Source organism: Salvelinus sp. IW2-2015, linkage group LG25 (assembly GCF_002910315.2).
Source record: "Salvelinus sp. IW2-2015 linkage group LG25, ASM291031v2, whole genome shotgun sequence".
Lineage (NCBI taxonomy): Eukaryota > Metazoa > Chordata > Actinopteri > Salmoniformes > Salmonidae > Salvelinus > Salvelinus sp. IW2-2015.
This window is the reverse complement of record NC_036865.1, coordinates 3,293,140-3,311,167: the sequence shown is the minus strand read 5'-3', so window position 1 is coordinate 3,311,167 and position 18,028 is coordinate 3,293,140. Positions and strand designations below refer to the sequence as shown.

The following is an 18,028-nucleotide window of genomic DNA, read 5'->3' as shown; positions in this document are numbered from 1 at the left end:
CAGCCTGTACAGCAACTAAAACAAGTGGATCTCAAGTTGAACTTTTTATGCACGGCAATTGATGTTAAAGTCCACATCTCTCATCGTCCGTCATGTTTTTGTAGGGTGGGGGAGAAAGAGGCACTTTCTTGTGCATAGTGAAATGTGAATAGTTTCCTATATCTTTGTTGCCTATTTAACTTCCCAACCTGTTATAGGGCTATCGGGATATTCATTATGATGGTTTTTATCCCGGAAATGGGAAGTATTCTGGCTGATCGGTGCCTGTCTAAGAAATCTTGAGCTGATTCCTGTCCTCCACAACACCACCAGGAAGGAGCTGCTTGAGGCGAGAAAGCCGCAGTGAAGAGGGACTTGGACTGTTTATCGCACCACCGTGGACAACCGATCTATGACCACCATATCGATACTTGCGCACCGTTACGTTGGCCCGGAGTGAATCATTATCATCAAGACTATAATGTGAGAGACATTTCGGTCTCGGTGATGTTTTGGAGTGTTAGTCTACACAACTGTCCGGGAAAGATGGCGAGAGCTTCCATTAGCGTGTCTATAGCCGTGGTGTTTTTGGGATTAGCGATTTTTACTGTCAAACTTCCCTCGGTAAAAGGAGAGATGGAAGAAGAACAGCGGGAGGAGAGGTCCTGTCAAGGTGCCTTCGATCTATACTTTGTCCTCGACAAGTAAGTGTCCGTTTTTATTTATGACTTGTTACTTTCTCCTCACTGCACATCGACATGCAACCCGCCCAGTTATTTGTCAAACCGACCGCCGCGAGTAGCAGCGCGCCGGTCTCCCAATTCTTTCTCTCATATCTTCAAAACCGCCCTGACAACCAAGCTACGCCACCAGTAACTTTTCTGTTAATATATTTTCATTCAAATTATTTTGATGGAAAATATTTCTTCAACAATAAACAAATAAACGGTAGTGCATGCTAAATTTTACGTCTTTACTTTTGTATTGTTTCAGATTCAATTTATTGAATAGGAGTGTCTGTCATTAACTTAATGTGGCCATTCGTTTGTGTCGCCTATTTTGATGTAAACACCTCGTTCATTATGATAAATGCATAGTCCTCCCCTCCAGCCCACTGAAAGCTTGTGGGGCAAACAGTTATTCTCCCCCAGGGGATAGGCAGGGCCGGCAGGATGAAGGGATTCAGTTACAGGCTGGTGACGCCAGTAGACACTGCTGCAGCTGCCAGGCAGACCATAGGAAGCCATCCCCCTAGACACTGATCTGAGGTCAGTGTGGTGCTTTCCCCCAATGGTTAAGGATAGGATTGGGTAGACACTGCTGCAGCTGCCAGGCAGACCATAGGAAGCCACCCCCCTAGACACTGATCTGAGGTCAGTGTGGTGCTTTCCCCCAATGGTTAAGGATAGGATTGGGGAGGGTAGAACCTTCTCATAGGCACAGAACAGCAGAGTGAATGATTAACTGACAGACAGACAGTGAAAACCTTGAAGAGTTATGGTATTTTTAAAGAATATATCACCCCTAAGGTGTACAGCAGCTGTATTCCGACTGCACAAAGACCTACTGTTAGAGGCTATGTTGAAGTCTTCAGTACAGTATCCTCTCTCTCATCCTGCTATTGTTTCTTGGCTGCTGTTGGGCTTTTGGATGCAAGCACTGTGCTGTAACAAGGTAGAATTAGGTGGTGTCTTACACAGCTTACTGATGTCTAATAAACGAGTAATAATGGTTTACAAATGTATAGCATATCAATAGAATATGCTTTATAAATGATCTATTAGTGGCTTATAAATGAAAATGATTATGAAGTGTTACAGACTAATGTTATGTCCTGTGACTGTAGGGCCCAGAGTTTCTCCTGGTCAGGTCATTTTCAGGTAAAAACTCCTGGCCCTACCTACATCGGCTGCTGCTCTTTCAGAGTAGGCCAATCCCCGCTCCTGGAATGCCATGGACGATAGTCATCATAACAACAGTAGGCTACTCTCTGTCTGCGTGATCGCTGCAGTCCCAGAGCAGAGGCTCGGCCATCTTAACATCATAACATTTCTGGTGTGTCTGATACAGATCAGAGAGGCGAGGAGAGGTTATAGAGGATGACACAGAATAGACAGGCGTGTCCAAACATGCCGAGAACTCTGAAAACAGCAGTCATCATAAGGTGCTGGGCTAAACTGGCAATGTGTTGTACATTAGCAATTTTCTCTCGCTGAAACAGAGAGAAGTCTTGTTATAGGTCGTGTATAGACATCCAGAACATTTAACAGGTGTACATTTTACATTTACGTCCGACTTACACGATCAATTAAGGTTAGGTGCCTTGCTCAATGGCACATCGACAGATTTTTCACCTAGTCGGCACAGGGATTCAAACCATTGACCTTTCGTTTACTGGCCCAACGCCCTTAACTGCTAGGTTACCTGCCACCCCAGGGTGTACAACACTGGTATTCATCACAAAGAATAAGAGTGAAAATAGACAGTTGTCTGTGTAAGACTCGTGTTAGCTCCCCGACAGTCTTGTGACATACAATTGACCCAAGTTCAAACCCCAGTTAGTCACGTCCTCAGTATCACATCAGGCTAGCTGCAGTTCCTCACACTGGTTTCAGTGTTGATCAACATTTTTATATCTTTCCCCTGTTGTGCTTTTTTACCTTTTCTATTGTTGTGCCACTGCGAACATCTGTTAGCCAGCCTTCACACGTTACCCTTTAATCCTGAAAGTTTAAAACACGCCTGAGGTGGCTGGGCTGCCACGCATGGCCATGTCTCACTCACACACATGCACGTCTGCCAGCACGTACGCATGCACACACGCAAGCATGCACACACACACACACACAGACACACACACACACAGACACACACACACACACACACACACACACACACACACACACACACACACACCACACCACACACACACACACACACACCACACAAGCCTCTTGGTACAGTGTCTCCACATCGTTGTCTGTCTGGCTGGCTGTCTGGGTTTTGAAATGCCAAGCAGTGACCTCAGAATAATCCTCAAGTATTAAAGTGTTTTAACTGTCTGTGATGTGTAGAAAGGCCTTTATTTGGTCCTGTTTAGGATCCTTTATGTTTCGGGCCCAGCACCTAAGTCTACTGTGATGTGTGTGTTACAATGTCACTGTCCTGTTATATACACATCATAGCAGAGGAACAGACTTAAAAGGAGTCCCAGACAGTCGGCATATTTGAGTTTACAACACACACACAGCACACACCACACACCACACACACACACACACACACACACACACACACCACACACACACACACACACACACACACACACACACACACACACACACACACACACACACACACACACACACACACACACACACACACACACACACAGCCCGTAAAGGAGACTCACACATGAATCATTTACATGAAATGACTCCCATCATTGACTGAGATTGTATATCTTTATGTAATGTCTGATGTAGACGTACTTATGAAAACGCCACTGCTCTTCGATGTTATAATTAGTGTGGTTGGTTAAATACATAAAGACACACTGAACACTGCTAGAGACATAACGAGATGGAGTTTCAACATGAAGCTTATACCAATATGCCAAGAGGCAGCAATGTGTTACGCACAAGCACACACACACACACAACACACACACACACACACACACACACACACACACACACACACACACACACACCACACACACACAACACACACACACACACACACACACACACAACACAAACACACTCACTCAAAGTCTCTCTATTTATAACTTTCCCCCATATTTATCCTTTCCCCCCACACACATACCCCTTCCCTCTGCAGAGGTGTGCCCAGTGTCCCTCCGTTGTTCATACAGCAGCCTTTTCACTCCCCGGACCCCCAATCTGTTATTAGGTTTGCCCTGCTCACTAGGACCATCTGTTCCCCCTCACACAGACAGCCATTGTGGGGGAGGAGAAGGGGAGGACACCCCACTTTCCCTGCTGGAACATCTAGCCCCCAGCCTCCTGGCATTATTAGCATTTAGCATCAGCATTATTACCAGCAATTAGCCCTCATTAGCATTATTAGCGTTAGCCCCCTGGGAAATGAGCTCATCCGACTGGCTGCTGTTGAGTCCTGGTTGTTAGCGCTCTGCATTCCCAAGTTGTGTAGCTTACATACGCTACACTTACAAGCTAACTCTTTTTCTCAATTATACCATATGCTTTACACCCGAACATGGTGGTGCAGTGGTTTAAGCGTTGCGCACAGAAATGTGGCAAGTGGACATTGTTATAGTGTTCGTTTTGTTTTGTTCCTTCAGATCTGGCAGTGTGAAACACCACTGGATCGAGATCTACTCCTTCGTCGAGCAGCTGGCTGAGAAGTTCATCAGGTAGGATCTTTCATGCTCTAGTATGGCTTGCCTCTTTCGTTTCATCTAGCCTACTTAGCTGCATCTCTGTCGCCTCAAATGGCTCCCTTTCCTTGTGTCCTCTTCTGCACTTGCGTAAAGAAGCCTCTGACAGTACTGTTTAACCCCGTCTGTCTACAGCCCCATGTTACGGATGTCCTTCATCGTCTTCTCCACCCGAGGCACCACCATCATGAAACTGACAGAGAACAGGTACTGGAGTTACACACTGTCGTATATTCACAATTTCAACTGTCCATAGTTTACCTTTCAAATCCCTTCAGGGGGGGGATCTCTCTCTCACTGTATCTTAGTATTCTTAGTGTGTCCCTTAGTATTCGTAGTCTTCCCCCCACTGTATTTGATCAGCTGTCATTTCCCTTCACAGAGAGTCCATTGACAGAGGTCTGACAGCTCTGAGGAGGGAGGCACCAGGAGGAGACACCTTCATGAACCTTGGCCTGGAGAAGGTAATACTCTCGCCCCCTCCGATATATCACCTCTCACTAACTAACTCATAGTATCCGGTACTGTTTTAATGCTTGACATCGATACTCTACCGTTCCATTTTGCAGGCCAATGAACAGATACACTATGAGAACCATGGTACGTGTCTGTGTGCTGTGCTGAGCACGTGTGCTTTGTATGGGTGTGCATTACATAGACATCTCTATACATGGCTCTGTTAGTATGTATTTATTTGCATGCACAGGCTGGTATTGAGGAGATATGGTGTTATCTGCTTTTAAAGGGACAGCCAGTGTGATCATTGCGCTGACTGATGGAGAACTGAATGAGTGGCAGCTTGATACTGCACAACGAGAGGTGAGTACACACGCCAGAGACAGCACTCGCAATTCAAGTCAAAAATATTATTTAAAAAAAAAAAAAWWTTTTAGCTGATCCCCAGGATGTCGGGAGACATCTTAAAAACTGTCCACTAGGAGCCCAAAAATTTAATAATAATCTAAATAAGTACCCAGAACTGGGTTTGAACACACAGTATATGGAGTGGGAGCTCACTGCTTAGGCCACTGCACCATCCGTCCACAATGAGTTAGCAAGGCGAGTCTTAGATAATAGCTAAAAATAATCGTATAGTTGTTTTTCTGTTTTAACCTTATCCCAAACCTTAATCCTTAACATAACCAATTCGAATTAATGCCTGAATTGTTAACCAATCGAAATGAATGCCTGAGGTTAACCCTTGAGTTGTTTCTGTATCCCAAACCGTAACCCCTGACTTAACCTAGTCAGAATTAATGCCTTAGCTTGTTTCTTTGTGCCTAGTATGCCTAAAACTTCTGGAGCTCATGCAGAAGCTATATCCACTAAACACAAGGGCAAAGGTAAGTACAATTACCATCAAACAGGCTTGGGTTTTGCTAAGGCGTTGTGGACGTGGGTGCTGGCTGTGCATAATCCATGAGCTCCAGCTCTGAGGGTTGCGTTTTTTTTTAAACTTAAAAATGTGATATTTCATCCCAAACACGTCAAAATATGACGTTTGGAGCAACATACACACACAGTTTGACACTTCATAACGAGAGGTCAGTAGCGTCCTACTATAAAATCAAAGTTGACGTTAACAGATTGTCAAAACGGTGTGTGTTTTCTCCGTGCAGGCGCAGAGGGCACGGTCGCTTGGAGCCATAGTTTACTGTGTGGGAGTCAAAGAGTTTAATGAGACGCAGGTAACTGACACTCATAAATACACACTCAATAGTTCCATTCTGTGATCATCTGCAATGCAACAAGTTTATCTCCTCTGTGTGTGTGTGTGTGTGTGTGTGTGTGTGTGTGTGTGTGTGTGTGTGTGTGTGTGTGTGTGTGTGTGTGTGTGTGTGTGTGTGTGTGTGTGTGTGTGTGTGTGTGGGTCCTGTAGCTGGCTACCATAGCAGACACCCTGGAGCATGTATTCCCTGTCTGGGGGGGGTTCCAAGCCCTCAGGGGGATCATCAACTCGGTACGAATGGTGTTTATGCCAGAATCAAAGGATCGTTTTTGGTACTTCAAGGAATTCAACACCATACCGACATGAATGCTTCAGTGGTCCATATCTAAGAACCATTTTACCATGTATTTTCTCAGTAGATCGAGTCCTATACAGTACGTCTAGCCCATAACGACCCACTGTCTTCTGTGTTTTCATCTCTCAGATCATTAAGAAGTCCTGCATTGAGATTCTAGCTGCTGAACCATCCAGTGTGTGTGCAGGAGGTAAGAGCTGGTAGCACCAGAGTTGGGTTACACTTCTTATGAATACCCTCTTCCTAATGCATTATAGATGCATTTGAAATGCCTCGTGGGCTGTGCCCAATGGATCTTTTACTGTCAAACTGGGCTGAAAATGTTAGTTAGCCGCTCTGAGTCTCTTAGGAAGAACTTTGAAGAACCAGATTAAGCCAGCTCGTGGATTCAAATAAGTACAGTGACTTCAGAAAGTATTCATACCCCTTGACTTATTCCACATTTTGTCGTGTTGCAGCTTTTATTCAGAATTGATTCAATTGGTAATTTTTTTGAAAACACATTTATTAAAAAAAATATTCAGAAATATCTCATTTAGACTTCACACCTGTGAGTCAATACATGTTAGAATCATCTTTGGCAGCGATTTCAGCTGTGAGTCTTCGTGGGTAAGTTTCTAAGAGCTTCTCATACCCAGATTGTACAATATTTGCACATTATTCTTTAAAAAATTCTTCAAGCTCTGTCAGGTTGGTTGTTGATCATTGCTAGACAGCCATTTTCAAGTCTTGCCATCGATTTTCAAGCCGATGTAATTCAAAACTAGGCCACGGAGGAACATTCACTGTTAGCTTGGTAAGGAACTCCAGGATATATTTGGCCTTGTGTTTTAAGTTATTGTCCTGCTGAAAGGTGAATTTGTCTCCCAGTGTCTGTTGTAAAGCAGACTGAACAATGTTTTCCTCTAGGATTTTGCCTGTGCTGAGCTCTATTACGTTTCTTTTTATCCTAAAAAAAACTCCCAGTCCTTGCCGATGACAAGCATACCCATAACATGATGCAGCCACCACCATGCTTGAAAATACGAAGAGTGGTACTCAGTGATGTGTTGTGTTGGATTTGCCCCAACCATAACACTTTGTATTCAGGACATAAAGTTAATTTCTTTAGCACATTTTTTTGCAGTTTTAATTGAGTGCCTTATTGCAAACAGGATTCTGTACAGGCTACCTTCATTTCACTCTGTCATTTAGGTTAGTAGAGTAACTACAATGTTGTCGATCCATCCTCAGTTTTCTCCTATAACAGCCATTAAACTCTGTAACTGTTTTCAAGTCACCATTGTCCTTATGGTGAAATCCCTGAGCGGTTTACTTCCTCTCCGGGAACTGAGTTAGGAAGGACGTCTGTATCTTTGTAGTGACCGGGTGATACACCACCCAAAGTGTAATGAATAACTTCACCATGCTCAAAGGGATATTCATTGTCTGCTTTTTTTAACCCATCTACCAATAGGTGCCCTTCTTTGCAAGGCATTGGAAAACCTCCCTTTGTGGTTGAATCTGTGTTTGAAATTCACTGCTCAACTGAGGGACCTTGCAGATAATTGTATGTGTGGGGTACAGAGATGTGGTAGTCATTCAAAAATCATGTTAAACACTATTATTGCACACAGAGTGAGTCCATGCAATTTATTATGTGACTTGATAAGCACATTTTTAGTCGTACCATAAAAAAGAGGTTGAATACTTTTTGACACAAGACATTTCAGCTTTTCATTTTGTATTCATTTGTGCAAAGTTCTAAAAATCATTATTCCACCCTGACTGTATGGGGTATTGTGACACCACATCTCAATTGAATCCATTTTAAATTCAAACTGTAACACAACAACATGTGGAAAAAGTCAAGGGGTGGGAACACTTTCTGATGGAACTGTAGTTATATCGATCAAACACATGGTATCCACCATTTCCGGTTATGGTATTTGTCAAAGACAGACACCTGACAGTGAATGTGTTCTGGCCCACTGGTCCAGCTGAGTGGTCATCAGAGTACATTATCATAATGCGGTGTGTGAGGTGAGCGCATGGCCGACCAACCATGATGACCAAGGAAGTGACAGAGAGCGTATTGTCCTGGGAAATAAGTGTGTGTGTGTGTGTGTCTAGGACGGTCAGAGGAAATAAGTGTGTGTGTGTGTGTGTGTGTGTGAGTGCGTCAGGAAATTAGCTTGGCTTCTTTAAGCCTGGCTGCCTCTCTGGCCTAGTTTGCCACGTCTGATACCTTAAGTAGCCACTCTGAAAGAAAATGTCTGTGTGCGTGCGTGTGTGTGTGTGTGTGTGTGTGTGTGTGTGTGTGTGTGTGTGTGAGAGAGTGGTCTGGTGTCTGTAGCCAGCAGGATGGATGAGGGCTGACATGACCTTATTAGGACTCACTTACCAGAGTGCTCCTACTGTTCTGTCTCTACAGCAACCAGCGGAAGGGATTAGTGTTCACCAGACATGATCAATGTTCATTATGGAATATGAGAGAATGGGGGCGGGGGGGGAGTAGAGATACAAAAAGAGAAGACAGAGACGGCCAAGTGCAAGAGGAAAAGAGGGAAAGAGCGAGGCAGGGAGGGAGAGAGGGGGAGAGAGCGGGAGTGTGAGAGGAAGAGAGAGAGGGAAGATACAGCTGGTCTGTATAATAATATGCTAATCAGGATCAGGAACGGCACGTCCTTGCCTGGTCAGCCTGTCACTAGACATGTCCCCAAATGTCCCAAACAGCCTAATTTACTATTTGAATAATGAGAACAGTAATGGTCAGTGAACTAAGAGACAGAATAAGTAGATTTAGAGGTTAAGTTGTCAATCAAGAGTAGCAAATGTAAATGTGATGTCTTTAATACATAGATTACGTTAGATGAAACTCTGGACCTTTTTACACTTTGCAATAATCCAGGACTGTTTCAAGCACTGTCCATTAATCTGAGATGACACAGCTGTCTACGGCACTGCATCTCAATGACAGAGGCGTCACTACAGACCCTGGTTCGATTCCAGGCTGTATCACAACCGGCCGTGATTGGGAGTCCCCATAGGGCGGCGCACAATTGGCCCAGCGTCGTCCAGGTTAGGGTTTGGCCAGGGTAAGCCGTCGTTGTAAATAAGAATTTGTTCTTAACTGACTTGCCTAGTTTTATTTAACATTTATTTAAAAAAATACAATATAAAAATGTAACTGTTTGAATGCATTTTCAATTAAGATATACTCTGGTATTAATTGAAAATACGTTTTCATATTACGGTGTGACAGAGTCATTCTTAACGAAGGTGGTGATTAACACGGGAACATACTGAGGCAATATGAAAGTATTTTTCCAGGAAATGCCCTAGTCCGGATGCTGTTATGAATGATAAGATGAGGGTAGAGATGGACTGGGGCTGTTTTTCACCATGAAGCCTCACCAAAAAAGGTTATGAAATGAGATAACAAAATTGCACAGGAAATGTGAGTTAGTGCTACAGTCGCTTCAGGATTTAGATAAGATTTTACTGTCTATATGGATCTCTCCTCCTGTCATGAGCCCACCGCACAATGATGGCAGCAAACACACATACATACTAACACGCAAACACACATAGACGTTCTTCCAGTCCACACACAAGCACAACCAGACGCTCTTTTAACCAGCGTACACACACACGTCCCTCACACTGATATAAAGTGACCAGGCCGCACTGCCTGCAAACAGGCCATCAGATTGGACAGTGAACGCCAGCCACGCTATCTAACCTGACAGCACTGATCACACACACACCACACACACACACACACACACACACACACACACACACACACACACACACACACACACACACACACACACACACACACACACACACACCACACACACACACACACACACACACACACACACACACACACAACACACCACACACACACCACAGGCCAGTGAGAGGTGGTCCTGCTATCTAACCTGACAGCAGAGATTGCTGCTTTCATTAACATCTGACCTCTCACCCCCGCCTCCCCCTTCCCTCCCCCTTCTCTCCGTATTTCCCTATACCCCAACCCCTCGTCCCCATTACTGTCCCGTCGCACTAACGTGATTGAAGTGGCCACAATCGGACATGCCAAATCCCCCTACAAACACAGACACGCACATGCAAACACACACACACACACAGCCCTGGCCTATCAACACACACAGCTTTGCCCACGCGAGGCGACAAGAGCACTAGTGACAAGTCGCAAGCCCTTGATGCTCTTGTAAGATGGCGTCATACTGAATGGCCACCGTTTTGCGAGCTCTGACCCAACTTTGCTATTTTGTGATTATTTTGGCATTTATTTGTACATTATTTTCACGAAATGTATCCGCTATCGTTTCTTATAACTGACAAGAACTTTTGAACAGCAGATCGGCAGTTATTTACCTAAATTCCGCCTTCGACTCATCTGTTCTGGGCTCTTTCTGTAGGGACTGGGAGACTAGTCAGGATTGAGGGAAAGATGAACAGAGAAACGTTTGGGTCATGTCTAATTATTTCTGCAAGCAGTTCAATTGTTAGTGTAGACTTTTCTAAAGCAATTTCATCCGATAATGTATTATTTGTGCAAATATTTCTTTGCTTTAGGACATTTACAGTGCATTCGGAAAGTATTCAGACCCCTTGACTTTTTCCACTTTTTGTTACATTCCAGCCTTATTCTAAAATGTATTAAATAATTTGTTGCCCTCATAAATCTAAACCCAAAACCCCATAAGGACAAAGCGAAGACAGGTGTTTAGAATTTTTTGCAAATGTATTAAAATAAAATATAAAATTATTTGCATAAGTATTCAGACCCTTTGCTATGAGACTTGAAATAGAGCTCAGGTGCATCCTGTTTCCATTGATCATCCTTGAGATGTTTTTACAACTTTATTGGAGTCTACCTGTGGTAAATTCAATTGATTGGACATGATTTGGAAAGGCACACAACTGTCTATGTAAGGTCACACAGTTGACAGTGCATGTCTGAGAAAAAACCCAGCCATGAGGTTGAAGGAATTGTTCCTAGAGCTTCGAGACAATATTGTGTCGAGGCACAGATCTGGGGAAGGGTACCAGACAATTTCTGCAGCATTGAAGGTCCCCAAGAACACAGTGGCCTCCATCATTCATAAATGGAATAAGTTTGGATCAACTAAGTCTCTTCCTAGAGCTGGCCGCCCGGCCAAACTGAGCAATCGGGGGAGGTGACCAAGAACCCGATGGTCCCTCTGACAGAGCTCCAGAGTTCCTCTGTGGAGATGGGAGAACCTTACAGAAGGAGCACTCCACCAATCCACATCTCTGGAGCACTCCACCAATCATGCTTTTATGGTAGAGTGGCCAGACGGAAGCCTCTCTTCAGTAAAAGGCACATGACAGCCCGCTTGAAGTTTGCCAAAAGGCACCTAAAGACTCTCAGACCATGAGAAACAAGATTCTCTGGTCTGATGAAACCTAGATTGAATTCTTTGGCCTGAATGCCAAGCGTCACGTCTGAAGGAAACCTGGCACCATCCCTACGGTAAAGCATGGTGGTGGCAGCATCATACTGTGAGGATGTTTTTCAGCGGCAGGGACTGGGAGACTAGTCAGGATTGAGGGAAAGATGAACAGAGAAAAGCATAGAGAGATCCTTGATGAAAACCTGCTCCATAGCACTCAGGACCTCAGACTGGGGCGAAGGCAGCGATGCTCCCCATCCAACCTTCCAGAGCTTGAGAGGATCTGCAGAGAAGAATGGGAGAAACTTAATTTTGCAAGTCACACATTTTTTCAATAAAATTACATTGTAATATAATGAAGTCCTTCCTTTTCTCTCTCCCAAACCAAATCCATCCCTCTCCACCACCCCTCCCAGCTTATCCCAACCTCCAATCTTTACTCACCCTTGCCCACCCAAGCCAACCTTGTCCTACCATCCCATTCTTTACCACCCTTACCCATCCAGGCCAAGTTTATCCCAACCTCCCATCTCCCCCCCCTGTCTTCTCAGACCCATTTATACCCCTCCATACAACTACTTACTTATCCATTCTCCTTCATTCACATACAATATTTACCTTAACCTTCCGCACACCCATTCTCTCCAACCCCCCTACACTTGTTCATATTCCCCCTCCTTCACTCTACCATTCATAAAGCACAGATACATACACACATCTACTCACACCCTCTCGCCCACACATTATACACACATTCATTGAACAGTTACTGACAATTATTGACATGCATGCTATATTTCCTATTTTCTATGGTGTCTATGTATCTCATTGCCGTTGGCTAATTCTATTTTTACTTCCTAGAGAAGAACAGGTACTTGGGGACAATAGATTCAAGGTTGTGTTGGGGGGAGGGGGAAATAATATAGTGTCAACATAAGATAAGCTGGTCTTGTGCATCACTGTATGTAGCGTAGTGTGCTTATCACCTTTTCCCGCTTCTTTGTAGAGCATTGGGCTCTCTTTCACCTGGAAAGGTTTGCTGTAGCCTGTTCAGAGCTTCATCGGCACTTGTGCCCTCCATCCTCTGTGTTCCCTTCCATACCCACTGCACTGCCAGGAATCAGAGTTGAGACTTGATTCCTTTTACCTCCAATGGCTGCCTGATCGAAATAAATTGTGTGCGTTTTTTCCTCAGCTTAGCAGACAGGTCTCTTTTTCCCTTGTGCCTTCAGAATGTTGACTTTGGTTTAATAGTTCCACAGCTTAAAGATGGACACGCAAGGGTATTTATCACTGCATATCCTTTGGTGATACATCTACGCCAAGCTCCTCTGAAATCAGCTTGATCACGTAGCTGGAAAGGTCTCCTTTTTCCTTGTCTTCCGGCAGGGACAATATTCTCATGTTGTTTGGTCTCATTCTGTTTTCTAGCTGGTGCAGTTCATCTTCTAAAGATTGCACATATGCTTCCAGAAGGCCAATTTTGTTGTCCTGTTCATCCATGCACCCCCCCCCCCCCCCTGTCTCTAGTTCCTGTTTTCTAGCTTTCACGGTTTTTGACCGTTCTGCCTGCCCTAACCCTGCCTGTCGTTCTGTATCTGGTCACACCACCCTGGATTACTGACCTCTGCCTGCCCTGACCCTGAGCCTGCCTGCTGTTCTGTATCTTTCGGACTCTGCTCTGGACTACTGACCTCTGCCTGCCCTTGACCTGTCTTTTGCCTGCCCCCCTGTTTTTGTAATACACTTTTGTTCCTTCGAAGCTGTCTGCATCTGGTTCTTCTCCTGAGCCTTGACATTTCCTGGATATACTTTATCTGTTCATTGCTCTAATTTGTATCTCCAAGTTGTTCTTCGTCTTTTCCTCGAAGGGACGCTATGGCTTGTTGGGTTCGAGTCGCAGCGTCGGTTTACCCACAGATTGGTTTGTTGTTGTATACAACTGACCGCTTACGCTCTCATGTTTGCTTGGGGATATATTGAGTTATCGATTTCAGTACCTTATGTTCTTTTGAGTACTACATTGATATTTTATAACTGCATTGTTGGGTTTTGAGCTTGCAGGAAAGGCAATTTCACTGCACTTGTCCATGTGACATTAAAACTTGAAACTTAAACAGCACGCGCACACACACACACACGCACTAGATACAGCCAATGAATACAGCTCTCTGCGTCACAGCCAAGCGCAAATGTGACCAACAGTGAGAGAAAGAGCAGAACATCTTCAAATGTGGTACTAAATATCACAACACAAAGAACATGAAGGACTTCGATTTTTCATTAGTGCCGAACATGATATTCCCTTCAATACAGCAACATAACTAATTATGATGTATTGGTGGCATTTCAGCGAGAGGGACAATGTCTTACCTTAGTTGCCTTGACCTTTTTGAAACACTGTTTTTCCCTTGTGGGGAACACACACCGTGATGTTTTCATCCAGTGAATTGCACACTTTCTGTCGCTTTAAATGTTAAAGGTGTGGCGAATGTTCATTTCTATTAGAAGGGGTGAGGCTCAAATATTCCACAGTGCACGTCAAAGATCACACACAAATGCTGTGCGTGAAGGAATACACACACAGACACACCATTGATGTCATAGGTAAGGTCAGATCTACTCTGTTTCTGCTGGTAACCCTGCAGACCGCTTTCTAAGCGAGCGTTTTTCCCCCCTCTCTACAACAAATGCTGTACACACATACACACACTGACACACACACTCACATTCCAGCATATGCTGGTTAGCTTCCATCAATGCGCTTTAGTGGTGCCTGGGGGGACCGAAAGGTCAGAGTCACACACACACATATTCCTGTCCACACACACATACAGTCACTCAAAACCCTCCCGGCTGTGCAGGCAGAGATTTGTGAACAGCAGCACTTTTAGCATTAGCACCAGTGGAGCATATGCCTGTACACACACGCACCACGCACATCAACACACACACAACGTTAGCACCAGTGAAGCATATGCTGGTTGTTTTTCTCCTGCTTGAGTTGAGTCTTCCTGAAAGGTTAAGCATGGAGCACATAAGAGAGCAGGCAAAGAGAGAGAGAGACACACACACACACACACACACACAGGCCTCAGGCTGTGAACACTTTCTAATGTAAAACAGGGCCACATGAGACAAAGGCAGAGAAGTGGCAGAGAAGTGCTGCTGCGATCATATTTTTCAAACACATTTTCACTCGACTACTTTGCTCGAAAATTATAATACATTCAAATAACGTTGAATGGTTGGAGATAAATGGTTCTTACCGTTTCTGTTTCTTTCTCTCAGAGTCGTTTCAGGTGGTAGTTCGAGGGAACGGTTTTCTCCACGCCAGAAACACCGACCAGGTCCTCTGTAGCTTCAAACTCAACGACACACACACTCTGGGTGAGACACACAAACATAGATGTTTACGTAAGAAATGGGGACATCCATTTTGTCTATAATTACACTGCTCAAAAAAATAAAGGGAACACTTAAACAACACAATGTAACTCCAAGTCAATCACACTTCTGTGAAATCAAACTGATCCCTTAGAAGCAACACTGATTGACCAATAAATTTCACATGCTGTTGTGCAAATGGAATAGAAAAGGTGGAAATTATAGGCAATTAGCAAGACACCCCCAATAAAGGAGTGGTTCTGCAGGTGGTGACCACAGACCATTCTTCGTTCCTATGCTTCCTGGCTGATGTTTTGGTCACTTTTGATGCTGCCGGTGCTTTCACTCTAGTGGTAGCATGAGACGCGTTACAACCCACACAAGTGGCTCAGGGTAGTGCAGCTCATCCAGGATGGCACATCAATGCGAGCTGTGGCAAGAAGGTTTGCTGTGTCTGTCAGCGTAGTGTCCAGAGCATGGAGGCGCTACCAGGAGACAGGCCAGTACATCAGGAGACGTGGAGGAGGCCGTAGGAGGCGAACAACCCAGCAGCAGGACCGTTACCTCCGCCTTTGTGCAAGGAGGAGCACTGCCAGAGCCCTGCAAATGACCTCCAGCAGCGGCACAAATGTGCATGTGTCTGCTCAAACGGTCAGAAACGACTCCATGAGGGTGGTATGAGGGCCCGACGTCCACAGGTGGGGGTTGTGCTTACAGCCCAACACCGTGCAGGACGTTTGGCATTTGCCCAGAGAACACCAAGATTGGCAAATTCGCCACTGGCGCCTCGTGCTCTTCACAGATGAAAGCAGGTTCACACTGAGCACATGAGCACATGTGACAGACGTGACAGAGTCTGGAGACACCGTTGAGAACGTTCTGCTGCCTGCAACATCCTCCAGCATGACCGGTTTGGGGTGTGGTCAGTCATGGTGTGGGGTGGCATTTCTTTTGTGGGCCGCACAGCCTCCATGTGCTCGCCAGAGGTAGCCTGACTGCCATTAGTACCGAGATGAGATCCTCAGACCCCTTGTGAGACCATATGCTGACACATGCACATTTGTGGCCTGCTGGTCCGGGCGCATACACGCTGACTTCGGTTGCCAGTTGTACGGTGTTCCTCCCGATACATTTGGTGCAGCTGGCCTTCGGTAGCGAGCAGTGTGTCAAGAAGCGTGTGGGCTTGGAGGGTGTGTGTTCGCAATGCTCTTGACCTTCGCCTTTTTCCCGATCGTACCGGGAGTTCAGCCATGGACAAGACTGTAACTACCAATTGGATATCACGAAATTGTGGGTAAAAACCAAATCACAAATAGTGAAGCAAATGGGGTGTAATTTCCATTCATTTAGAAGTCCAAAAATTGAATGTGCAACTAAGGATTCTAGCTTTAATATGATGTTAAACCTCTTCAATTAACAGAATATCATGTTTCTTTAGATGAGAGGCCTGCTGGTGTAGAGGAAACGTTCCTGCTCTGTCCTGCTCCTGTTATAGAGGAAGTAGGAAGGTAAGTTACTCCTTTACCTACTGCAGTATTCCAGTGTATTCTTCAAACCTGCACGGTCCTAGAGTGCTACAGGAAGTTAAGGCATTAGTTCCAGCCGYCTATCCTGCACACTCTGTAGCGCTCTGCCACTGCTGCTGGATTGGTAGATTGGTTTAGCAGATCAGTGTCCTTGAAACGAATTAGGGCCAAAGTCGTTTGTTGCTGTGATCAATCAGTCACCGCTAACAACCTTAGACAGTAATCAGCGAGAGAAAGAGTTAGAGAGAGGAAAGYAAAGAATAGAGGAGGAGAGATGTAGAGCCTAGGAACATGGTTTAATGAGACTTGGGGGAAAAAACGTGGGAGAAAGACAGAGTGTGTGTGCGTCGAAGTTTGCTTGTGTGCACGTGAGTGTGCGTATGAGTGTGTGTATGAACACAGTCACTATGTATGCCATGTCTAAAGCCTTCACCCCAGCATCCTCCATAGCCACCCCAAATTTGAGAGCACCTCAGGGGGCAGAGAAAGATCTACTCTGGGCTGGAAGCTGGGGCAAACTGCCCCCCAGCCCAGCGCATAATTATACCGCTGTCCCCGAACCAACAGACACCTCCAGGTGATCAACTGTCTTGTTGCTGTCACTCAGAAGTCTGGGGAGGGCTTGAGATTTTCTTGACTCGCGGTTAGATCGATTCACCACCGCAACACCACTCTCAAAGACACTATTTGTTAAGCTGTAGCAAGGAGAGAGAGTATATTATGTGTCTTTGTTTACTGTGACATTGGATTTAGAAGTTGGTTTGGTGAGTGTATTTTATTTCTCAATTTCTCTGTCTGTTATTAGTCAGTATATAATTAGTCTGCTTAGGGATGGATCGAAATGTACAGAATGGTTACCTGGAGGAGGGAGGGTCATGCTTTTTCGATTTCAGTCAAAGGGAGGGTTTGGTATTTGTTCAATCTAGTCGAGGGGAGGGTCAATATTTCAATATTTCTCAGTGTTTAAGAATGAATACCTTATTAGGCTAGATATCGATGTGTGCTCAATGCTGTCCCCCATTTCTGATTCTCCACTTGGCGCGCAATATCAAGTGCGCTTATAGGCTATTTAATGCATTCTCAATCATTATCCATAACCTATAGGCTATAGGCTACAAAGTGCATGCTGGGAGAAGCACAGAACAAAGGCTATATTTTTAAGATGGCTGCTGGGATGGTGGAAGAAGTTTGGAACCACCAAGACTTTTCCTAGAGCGGCCACCCGGCCAAACTGAGCAATTGGAGGAGAAGGGCCAT

General features: G+C 44.9%; 1 pseudogene; it reads left to right on the top strand.

The window, feature by feature from the left end:
• LOC111951893 (anthrax toxin receptor 1-like) overlaps positions 1 to 18,028 on the top strand; it is a 59,958-nt pseudogene continuing 41,930 nt past the window's right edge.